The following is a 12390-nucleotide window of genomic DNA, read 5'->3' on the forward strand; positions in this document are numbered from 1 at the left end:
GTCAATCTTCCTCACCAAAAAAAAAAAAAAAAAAAAAAAAAAACAGTGAGAGTTGTGAGTTCATATCTTTCTCTCTCGATTCTCTCAAATCCTTAAATTTATTTTCAGAGCTAAAGAGGAATATTCAGGAACCATTGCCTCTCTCTACCTACCTTCAATCTGCCTGACATCAGCTTATATCTCTATGGAGAAAGAGTGTCAGTTTTTGAACAGAAGACAGTCTTTGGAACTTGACCATTTACCTATTAAAGTGAAAGAAGAGGAAATCTGTGTCTAACATGTTGTATGTATGACAGATAGGCATCTGAGAGTGCAGAGCACCAGCGCAATTGCCCGGCAGAGCCAGTCTCCAGCCTAACACAATCTACTAATAAGAGGCCATGTGGAACACTCTGCCTACAAACTCTTAGGCATTCGCTGATCGATTTCAAACTCACAAAAAAAGACCCAGCGCAGTGACTCATTTGTAAGAATAATTACACCGTGAGCTCTGAATCTGCTATAAAAGAAACTGAAGGTCTTGCACCAGGTAAATTCACATCTCAGGAACTTTGCACTCTATAGCTGGATGCTTTAACTTAACCATACAAATTCTCTCAGTCTAACTTGTTTCCACAAATATTAATTTTTCTTTATCAACACCATCACCATAATCACAGTAACTGCTAATAAATACGTAACATTCACCACACACCAGACACTTTGCTAAACATGTTATATTATTTATCTCCATGAATACAACAACACTACAGGGGAGGTAATATTTTTATTTCCCGTTTAACAGGTGGGGAAAAAATAAGGCTCAGGATAACTAAGAACTTGACCAAGTTCCCACAGCTAGTAAATGGCAACATCAAGATTGGAACCTCAATCTTACTGAAGCCAGAACCTACACTCTTAGCCACTATATCCTAAATAACCTGCCTGTCCCCCTGGAAGAATATGGAGCAATTTCCTCAAAGGCATGTTTAAGAGGGTGGGATCTCGCAAAGATTTCAATATTATTTGTCAGTTTCAGTCTGCCCTGGCTTTCTTTTAAATGGGTCTAGATGTGCAAAAATGCTGGAAGTTTATGAAAGTTCTATGTCAGAATCTTGGCTTTGTTGCCCGTGTATGTGGAGACAACCTTCACCCCATCTAACTCACGATTACTCGATTCTCATCTTCCCTGCCTCTCCACCTCAATTCCTGATTATCCGCTCAAGCGTTGCTTACCTCTGACCCTCTGTTTTGGACTTTCATCTCCAACTCAGCACTAACTAAAGTGTGCCTTTGAACATGCCTAATATTTATCCCCCTTTTCAACAGACGGTACCCATCCCTTCCTCTTCCCAATTCCAGCCCCAAAAGGAGTCGGATCTACCCTATCTGGCCTTCCCCTTAGGAAAGAGGAAACTAACAACAGACAGCCAGTTAGGGACTTTCAGCTAATTTCACTCGCAATTCCGTACCTTTTCCTCCTGCTTCCATAACTGGCAATAACATATGGAAATCCCACACAGCAAAATGTCAACATCCCGGAGACTCTGCCAGCATTTCGGGTCATTATTCAGTCTACAGTGAGGGCAGGCAAAACAGGCAGCCAATTACAATAAGCCAGTTATAGGTCCCTGCCCAAGGGTTGAGTCTGACCCAGGTTTACGACAGCATGAGGTAAGAGATTGAATGAGAAGTAAGAAAACAGTTCGCTTTCTATTCCCTGGCTTTTCCAGGCTCAAGACTGACTGCCTGATTCCACGTGTTCAAGCTCTGGCTGTTAATGGGCTGGTTGCCATTCCCCAGGGAAGTATAGCCAAGCTGGCTCTGGAGTCTGTTTGCAGCTAATAAGGTCAGAATGTGAATGCCCGACCCAAATGGAATAATAATATATGGTCACTCAAAGACAGCATTAAATTCTCGTAATTCACATCATTAAATAGTGATAACAAAGCACTGGCACTCTCTGGTCTAATAATGTATCTGATTCCTCAAAGACTGTGAAAAGCAGTACCTGGCAATGAGTCCTTTGGTTCAACCTACTAAATATTGACTGTACCCACGGTTAGCAAATTCTTTGTCCAAAGCCCTACCTGGGAGTTGGAGTCCCTGACAAAGTTAATACATCTATTTGCTTCATTAAGCTAACATAATTCTTCTTAAAGAAATTCTGATTAATGAAATTGCTAACTGATCTTCCCTGCCGTGTTAATCCCTACGCATATTCTTTCTTTATATAAATACACGCTTGCACGCATACACACACACACACACACACACACACACACACAAAGTAGCTTGTGTTCACAATACTGTAGCTCTTGGCGCATGTAAGCATCCTCTTGCATGCTCCGTCCTTGACATACGCTGATGCCTCTTCTTGGAGACTCCTTCCTCTTTTCTGGATTTCACAGACTCTCACTCATACTCAGTAAGCAAAGTGAATGCCACTGCTCTGGAAATTCTTCCCCAGCTCCCCAGGCAGAAATCATTGTTTCTTGCAGTTAAGGCTTGCTTCGGGCATAATCACAATCATAATGAAAACTGCTGTTCTCTTTTTTAGTTTATGGACAAATTTGTTCAAAGTTACATAAGACTATCATTTCCTTTGACTTTTTTTTTTTAAAGATTGGCACCTGGGCTAACAACTGTTGCCAATCTTCCTTTTTTTTTTAAGGATTGGCAGCTGGGCTAACAACTTGCCAATCTTTTTTTTTTCTGCTTTTTCTCCCCAAACTCCCCCGTACATAGTTGTATATCTTAGTTGCAGGTCCTTCCAGTTGTGGGATGTGGGACGCCGCCTCAATGTGGCCTGAGAAGCAGTACCATGTCCACACCCAGGATCCGAACCCTGGGCCGGCGTAGCAGAGCGCACGAACTTAACCACTCGGCCACGGAGCCGGCCCCATTCGTTTGACTTTTTATCACCCGTTGATTCTGAACACAGGAACCAAAGAACTTAGTATGTGCCAAGTTTCTTACCAACTGTTAATGTCTATTACCATTTCTTCAAAATCTGTACTCTAATAACACTGCCAAAACTAGGAAAGATCCACTAATGGAAGATGACATTTTTTCATAATCTACAAGAACATAATTTAAAACCTCACCGCTATTTTAAAATCTATATCTGTGTTAAAGTGAACTGGAACCTGTGTCTTCTCAACATACTAAAACAGGAGGCTGAATATTCTTCCTTATTCCAAGCAAATATCCACAGGCCAAATCATCCTGGTTAAGTATCCATTGCTACTGATACATGGGCGTATCATTACTCTGAAAGTAAGCATTGCTTTTGCAGAATATCTCTAACACTTAAAGAGTCCTTATTGGTCAGTGGACCCCTGTGCTTGGGGTCACCAATGAGGATGTTGGTAGTAGTCAGGGAATCAGGAGGATCCTCTTAGGCAAGTTTCCACATGAAGGAAAACTTTACATACACACTATAGCCCAAATTCAGCCAAACTCACATTAGACTGAAAGATAGAAATCCAACATCCAAGTATTCATCAACAACAGGACTATAACTTCTCAGTGCCTGAAATGCCCACACAGGTTGTCCTGGGTGGGAGTCAGAATTTGGAGGACATCTCACCTCACCTCTGGTGTTTTCATCATAAGTATCTTTACCATATAACTAATTGGCCGTAAGACAATTTTGCTCTGAAAGATAAAATAATGAAAATAAAATAAAGGAGAGACATTTAAAAGGACATGATGAAACATATAGTACTTGTCGGGACTACATTTAAATATCCCATCACATGCCCAGTCCTTATATTTCACCGATCTTCTAAGCCAGATTCTGTGCCAAATACCAAAATTCTGTCCATATCATGTTCTCCACTATCAAATAGCAAAAACTTTTCACCATTTTCAAGAAACATACTCATCAGGAATGGGATAACCATTTCTTTTGGGGTGGCGGTGGAATAGGAGGAAGAGCTCGATTCTTCTTTTGCCTCCAACTTCTAATATTTTGTGATAAATTTGGCAAAGACAGCATTAGAGAGCAACCTGTTGTAACTACATTAGCTAAAGAATTGATAGTTGATGCTCTCGAAGACAGTTGTGAAAGGACTAGCCGCCTCTTTTATATTTTCCATAGCTTGGTAAACTTTTGGTTTTGATGGGTGGGAGGGATGACTGTGCTCACGAAAGATTTGCAAACTGATATGTTATCATTTTCTAGTATAGTATGCAATCTGGCTTTACACTCTCTTATTTCACACGTCCAGTAAGTTGCATCGCCGTATTTTCTATCAAATCAATATATGTTGTTATCATCCACTATTTTAAGCCCCCACATCACTACTGCCCATCACTGTATCGACCATTACGAGGGCTAAGATTTACGTAATATGAAAATGAGAGCACTGTGTCAATGGAGAAATGAAACCAAACTGTCCATCAGTTATGGTATTTTATCTTTCATGACAAAATTGCCTTAGGGCCAATTAGTTCTGTGGTGAAAATGTTTGCTGCAAAAATGCTTGTGGCAAAGATGTCTGCGGCAAAGATGTCTGCGGCAAAGATGTCTACAGCAAAGATGCTTATGGTGAAAGTACCTGGAACCATCTCACCTGAGCTCCAGAAAGCCCAAGTGGCCGGACTGTTTTGATATTTGATTACTTCCTTTGGACAAGGCTGTATTCATACTGATAAAATTTCTCTCTCTTGGTTCCGTTTAATTTTTAACCGATGACCTCTGTATCAGCCATCTGTTGTTCCTTAACAACTATTCTAAGACTTAGTGGATTAAAACAACAACCATTTATTAAAGTTTGCAGGTCAGCTAGGTGGTTCTGCTGATCTAGGCCATGGGCAGGGTGGCTGGAGGCTGGCATGTCTGTAATGACCTCACTCATGTGCCTGGCAGTTGGCTGGCGAGAAGCTGGGGTGATGCATGGCACTGAGCCATGTGCTTCTCCTCCTCCAGAAAGCTAGCCTGGGCTTGCTCAAATGACAGAGTTCCAAGAAAGCGAGTGGAAACGCTGAAGCTTAGGCTTGGAAGTGGCACACCATGATTTCTTTTGGCCAACGCAAATCACTAATTCAGTTTTTATTCAAGGACTCATATCTTGAAGGGGAGCTACAAAGTTACACTGCAAAGGGCACGGATGGAGAGATGCTTCCACAACAGTGGGTCTTTTTGTAACCTGTGAAAACCTCTACCTACTTGTTTGACACATTCTTTCTTTAGATGTGTTAATATCATTGATTAAGCTACATTCAAGTTTCGCCAGCCTATTGTCCTGAGAGACATTCTGGCACTTACTATTCCTATAAATTCTGAATGCATCTTGTCTGTAGTCATTCATTACCAGACACGTATTTTTTATGGCTGATTCATTGCCATTAATTCTTTGCTCCACAGAAACATTTCGTAGGATTTTTTGTGGCCACAGTTAATGAATGGTGAGGGTGCCACTGGGAAGAGGGACTTTTACCAAAAACTGAGAAAAAGAGTTGAATAAAAGTGAATTGGTTATTCCTTTTTAATTCTTTAGTTTTGTGTGTGTGTGTGTATATATATATACACATATATGCATATATCTACTGAAACCGCAGGTCATGTGGTCAACTGCTATTTCCGGCTAAAGCTATTGCAGACTTGGTCTATTACATGTCTCCTTGGGATATTTTCTAGGGGATTTTGAGCGGTGTAACATGCAATGCCTTCAGTCACAGTTTTACAACAAATGCAAAGTGGAATTCTTGAGTCTATAGTCTCAGCCTAGTTCTGGGACATATGTGAAATCTACTCCTGAAGAACATCCCGATTTGCTATCAGAAACCTCTGTGCACAGGTCCAGTGGCCTCACACTCAGGCAAGAATACAAAGTACATATTTTAGTGTTCATGCTATTATGTATTCTTCTGCTTTCCAAGTTAACGGGTCTCTCATTAGTCAGCAGTTTAGGATATGTTTCATCCAGAATCTCAATAGACCATAGAAATTTCAAAAATCTGTAATCTAGTGCCTGTCACAAATCTAGGATGTTTATGATCCAACTTGCAAGAATTCACTCTGTAACACCACCAGTGGGGAGTTTGGCAGTGTAAACTTATTTAAAGTTGCGCCATCCTGCATTGAGTATCATTGCAAAGTACTGCAGAGAGAATAATTCATGGAACACGCTTCAATGATGTGGAATTTTCTGCAGCCTGACAATTGTAGGTCTCCAGCCTCATCCCCCAAAGTTGTTGTTTCTGTAGGTAATTTTGTTATTAGTGTCATGGAGTCAATTCCGACTCCTAGCAACCCCCTGGGCCCCAGAGCAGAACCGTGCCCAATCTTTTTGCGCCACCCTCTCACCTGGCCCTAGATCAGACAGTGCTCTGCTGCTATTCATACGGTTTTCATGGCTCATTCTTTTGGAAGTGAGCGGCCATGTCTTTCTTCCTAGTCTTTCTTACTCTGGAAGCTCTGGGGAAAACTGTCCACCACAGGCAACTTTGCTTGTATTTGAAATACTGGTAGCACAGCTTTCAGCATCACTGCAACATGCAGCCACCACAGTATGACAACCAACAGATAGGTGGTGTGGTTCCATGACCTGGAAACAAACCTGGGCCACGTTGGTGAGAGCATGCAATCTTAACCATTAGACCACCAGGGCTGACTCTGGAGGAAATTGGGAGTCAATATACAGGCAAAAAGTCTTTAGTTCAAGTAGATCAAGGTTGAGCTGCTCTTGTTGAGAGGATTATAAGAATAACACACAAGTGGAAGAAAAGGACTCTCTGAAGATTTTATCTGTGGCTGATTCTAATAGTGCCACAGAAAGCCGCTAGTTGAAGGAGTGAGAGGAGGGAATCTGAAGGCATCTCTTTTGAAAAATGCAGTTCTTCTTCAGGAATAAAAGCATTGTATATGCTCTCCTCGGGTGGATCCGCTCTATCTTGGGTGTTTGGATAAAGAAGATATTTCAGACAGTGAGCACCAGGCTCTAGCTTCAAGGGAGCTGCCTATGAAATTACCCCAGCCAGGAGCATCCAGCTAGAAGGGATGCCTGGAATGATACCGGGAAAGCTCAAAGACCCAAGTCCTGGACAGGTCACAGGCTCACAGCAGGATAGAGGAAATGCAGTCAGAGGATTTGGCCATAAATGATTCAACCGGTGAGAAACGAAAGCATTATCCTGCATCCACAATCGCACATCGTATTTGCATAACACTTTAAAATAAAGGACATTTTCTGCAGAGTTTTCCCAACTTCAGTATATTTTATCCACATACCTTCCCTTGGAGACTGTTCAGAGCAAGTTGCATAAAATTTGCAGCATTTTGTAAGAGAGGAAATGAAGGCGAAAAGAGGTAAAGCGATTTGTCCAATGACAAAAAATAGTCAGGAAGAAATTCAGAATTAAGACTTCTCTAGGAGGCTGCTTCTTAAGGTCACCATTCTTCCAGGATGCTAGTAAAGTTGACAAATACATCTCGTAACAGTCCCCCAAAGTGAATTCTTAAATGCAGCTAATTAAATTCTTGAATGCAGCTAATCCTAAATTCTGACTGTTCCTCCCTTCTTTCTCTCCATTCAATCTCTGGTCAGCTTCCATCCACCACCCCTCTCCCCTCTGAGGCCACTTAACTGACTGTGGACAGGTGGGTGATGAATTTGTCTTTAGCATCTGCTTATTCTGTTTTATTAACTCAATCTAATTCCAAAATTAGATTAGATTGATACCGAAAAACAAAGAGAAACAGTCAACATTAGGCTTGCTTATTTTGTGGCCTTGGTCAAGTTATCTAACCTCTCTGAGCCTCAATTTCTTCCGCTACAAAAATGGGTCTAATAACCCCCATCTCACAGGATTGCTGGGAATAGTGAATGATATAAAATGTAAACCTCCCAAGACAGTCCAATAATTATTATTTCCTTTCTGCAAAGTCATTTGCAAAACAATCTGCAGAATAATCCACCCACCGATTCAAATAAAATAGGGGGAAAGATTTATCTGAAATATCTAACATAGGTATATTATTTTTTAAATATATTCAGAAACACTATGGCTAAATGCTTCCAAACTAGAAGTAATACCGTCTGTTTAGCTAAACAAAATACCATGTAATTTGAAGATTGCTTGTAAATATTAGTAAAGTTATGATAGAGTTAAGTGAAATAGACATTTCTTCTTCAATGCAGTTTATATATTTAATATATCAACCAAACTTCTGTGACGGTCTCTTTGATGTGTCAATTTGGCTAGACGACAGTCCCCAGTTATTCAGTCAAATACTAACCTCAGTGTTGCTGTGAAGGTACAAAAGGAGATATGATAAAGTCCAGAATCAGTTCACTTGAAGTAAGGGAGATTATCCTCGATAAGCTGGTGAGCGGGATTCAATCAGGTGAGAGACTTCAAAGCAGAGCCAAGGCTCCCTAAGGAAGGAGAAATTCTGCCTGCGGACTGCAGCTTCAACTCAGGCCCAAGATTTTCAGCCTGCCCCTCCTGATGGCCAGTCCCATGGATGCCACACTTGCCTATGCAATTTCTTATCTATATGTTCCTATACATACATACATATATGTGTAAAAAATATCGTATATATTTCGCACAAAATATTGTGTGTATATATATATATGTGTGTCTGTGAATGCATATATCCATCTGTGTGGGCAGGTATGTAAGCGTGTGTGTGCACAGATATATGTGTGTGGTTGAACTTTATGACTTTGCCCTTTTGCAGATCAAAAGAGATCCTTATGGAAAATAGATCAGATTTTACCGTATATCTACGTGCTAGAGATCTCGCCTGCTTTATCTGACAAGCACGAGGGAAATGCGACCCCATAATGAGCTTCAGTGATTAACTGGGGCCCCTGGCCCTTAATGCCCTCACAGTCAGCATAATAACCTGGGGACCTGTAAGAATGTTGTGAACAAAGATGGACAATCCCTCTGTCTTGCTGTTCCCAAGGGCACTGGAAGCACCCTACCCCTGCTTCATGGAAGTATGCAACCTGTCTTCCCTCAGTTCTTCCCACCTTGCATATTAATACTACCAGACCCCAGGGGCATCTCCAGCATCAGCAGCATTTAGGAGAAGTTAAAAATTGAAAGGGTCCTGATAACCATCGCTTTGTGAACCCGAAGCCTCAGAAAAACAAAATCCCAAGTAATAGATCCTTTCTCCTTTCATTCCCAGACAAACAGAATCAATACCTTCGGGTCTGAGGATATAATCTTTCTTGCATCCTTCCTCCAGAATCTTTCAGGCACCCTCATTGTTCCCAGAATTATATCCAGCATAATACGGCAATGAGGCCACAAGTCTGCTTTGAATTGAACCAAAACATTTCTCCTGCCCAGACAAAGCCAGGAAACTTTGCTTTGTGCACTTCTCAGCTGGTGTGCAGCTTCCTATTATGCGAGCGAGCAGGCCACAATCCATCTTCCTTTGGAAGGTCATGACGCCGCTCCGCAGTTCCTAATGAACTGGCAAGGCCAATTAAGCACCACATAGAATATCCGTAGCCAACTCACCCAGTGAGGAACAGATAGGTGCATTAATACTGTTTCTTGTAGATGAGAATTACTGGAAAAGAGGGCTGTTGTGTTATCCTCCGGCACTGAGGAAAGCGGTTGCCCAAATTCAAAACTGATGTCTTTTTTCCCTTAGGGACCTCTTGGCCAGCTGGATTCTACCAACACTTATCGAATGTCTAATATGGGCTGCAAGTTAAACTCTTCAGTTTCTTATCTATAATGTCATTCAGTTATCACAATAATGACAGGACGTAAGGATCACTATGTGATGAAAATATCGGCACGTATAAACTTGCCAAATCATGCAGCTAAGACAATGGCAGGCCTGGGATTCAAATGCAGATTTCTTAATACCAAGTCTGATGTTCTTTCCACTCTGTTATAGCTTTTATGCACATTAGTGCTTGCGTTTAAGAGATGACTTACTTTATTGGGTAGATATCTTTTCGAGTGGCTTCCCCAAAATGTCTTCTTCTATGGTTACTGTTCATCTGGTTTCTTCCAACTACTTCCTCCCCCACTCCCCACACTTGAATTCTGTCCACGGATTTTGGAAACAGAGATGAGGGGAGAAAAGTGAGTCTCACCTCAGATAAGTGAAACTGAGAATGAGTAACCCTGGGAGATATTAGTGGCTGTGTCCTATATGACCTGTTTAATCTCTGAGCTGGAGGATAAGAGAAGCATAAACAACCACCAGAGAGAAGATAAGTGCTTGATTCTTCTAGAAGCTCTGGGACTCTCTCCAGTCTCTTGCTGGCATCAGCCCACCTTTGGATATCCCCAAAATACCCCTGAATCTTTTCTTTTACTTAAAGTCGACAGGCAGTTTCTGTTCTTTGGAATCAAAAGAGCTCTGATACACCAGAGAAGTCACAGAACAAACTTTGTCATTGGAAGCTAATAGGGGCCTGTGCTTGTGTTTGTATCAGGATCCTTTTTGAAGTATTATTGTGGGAGAATAAGGCAAATTATATATGAGACCAAGGGAGTATGGGGGTGGAATCAAGGTCAACCTAGGTGTTAGCCAAAGCCACTGGGGAAACTGCTGAAGGATAGGTAAGGAGAATTCAAGAATTTACACCCACAGGATAATGTCATGTTTATTATATGAGAGGAAAAAGATGGGCAAAGAACAAGACAGAGGAGTCCTGGGTAGAGAAATAGAAGCAGCAGCAGGATAGTGCTGAGTCATCCGAATGAATGAGTGCATTTCCAGAGGGAAATAAACGTTCAGTAGAATCAATGCAGGCAACACACTGGAGTGGCTGAGAGCTAGAAAGAGGGGAATTAGAGGCCACTTCTGACCCATGAGAAAGCTTCTTCCTAAAAGACATAGGAACAGAAATCAGATTGCGATGGGTTGTAGAGTAAGCAGGTAGTTGGAAAGAGGGTGCACTGAGTGTAGATTACATTTTTACGGAACTTTGGCAGTGAATGAAATGAGAAGAGGGCAGTAACTTGAGGGGACAGCAAGCTGAGGTTTGTGTGCATTTAGGACATGGGAAATCTGAGTGACCTATTAGCTAAAGAAAAAACATTCATTTCCCTATAGCAATAGTCTAGCAACACATGGCAGAGACATAATTTTCCCATAATACCCGTTCTCCCTTTCTTCCTTTTAGTAATAAGCTCCTTCTACCATCCTGTGTGTTAGCAAGGCACATGGCTTCCCAGCTAGATGCTACACATCTCAGTTTCCCTCACTGTCATTTCCCATATACCAATTCTCACCAGTGATGTAGAAATAATGTGTGCAACTTTCACATCCCTTCCTTAAGATAAAATTTCTTGTACTTTATGTGAGCTCTTTCCATTTCTCCACGATTTGGAAAGTGTACTTGTTGATGAAGCAGCACTCTAAGGAATGGTAGAACAATAAGAGAGAAAGGACTTGGGCCCCTAATGGAGGGAAACTGCCCATCTGTTCCCCATCTGACAACCCATAGACTTCTGGATTGCTATGAAGAGAGAGAGGGAAAGACAGAGAGAGCGAGAGAGGGAAGGAAGAAGGGAGGGATAGAGGGAAGGAGAGAGAGAAAGAGAGACTCTCACGCTTGGGTAACTGCATTTATTTTATTTCAGGGTCTACATTTCAGAAGTCTTTGCCCCAACATAGACCCCCATCAATGAGGAAAGCTGCAATTATCCTATGTAGTTTTAACAAGAGTCTGTCTACGTGACCGCTGAATATGACTGCTTCCAAGGAAAAAGTTGGGAAGACTCTGTCTTGCAGATCTAGGCCAAGCTCTATAAAAATATGGCTATTCCCTAGATAAGGAATAAGTCTGGCTTGGGGCATCCTCCTTCCAAGGAAGTGGACTATTGACTTCAGAGAAAGAGAAATAAAAAATCTCAAAAGATTCACAGAGTTGACTCATAAATATTCAGGGCAATTGGGAGAGGCTTTGCCAAGAATGGCGGAAGACTCCATTTTGATGTTGGTTATGGAAGTTGGATCTTGCAAGTAAAGGAAACAGACCTTGGTGAGCTTAGGAAAAACAGATTTATTGGCTCACACAACCAAGGAAAGGCCAGGGGTAAGACCAACCTCTACGACAAAGGTGACTGAGGCTTCTACTTTCTCTCTCTCTCTCTCTCCTGCTTTTATTACAGATCAGCTTCAATCCTTTAAAGAAGATTTCCCCACAAGATAGAGAACCTGGACACAACACCTCCTGAACCTCTCATCACTCAACTTTATCTCCTGAGAAGAACTGGGATTTGCTTTCTTCTCCAAAATTCAGAAGACCTGGAAAAGGGCTCAGAGTAGCCCAGCTTGGCTCATGTCCCCAACCTTGGGTCAACTAATTCTTGGTGGAGAAAAGGATATCTAAGAAGACAGTAATTCACATTTAATTATTTATTCAATAATTTATATTTGAAACACAAGGACATCACTTGCTCTAGAAGGCT

This window comes from Equus asinus, chromosome 13, assembly GCF_041296235.1.
Source record: "Equus asinus isolate D_3611 breed Donkey chromosome 13, EquAss-T2T_v2, whole genome shotgun sequence".
Taxonomy (NCBI): Eukaryota; Metazoa; Chordata; class Mammalia; order Perissodactyla; family Equidae; genus Equus; species Equus asinus.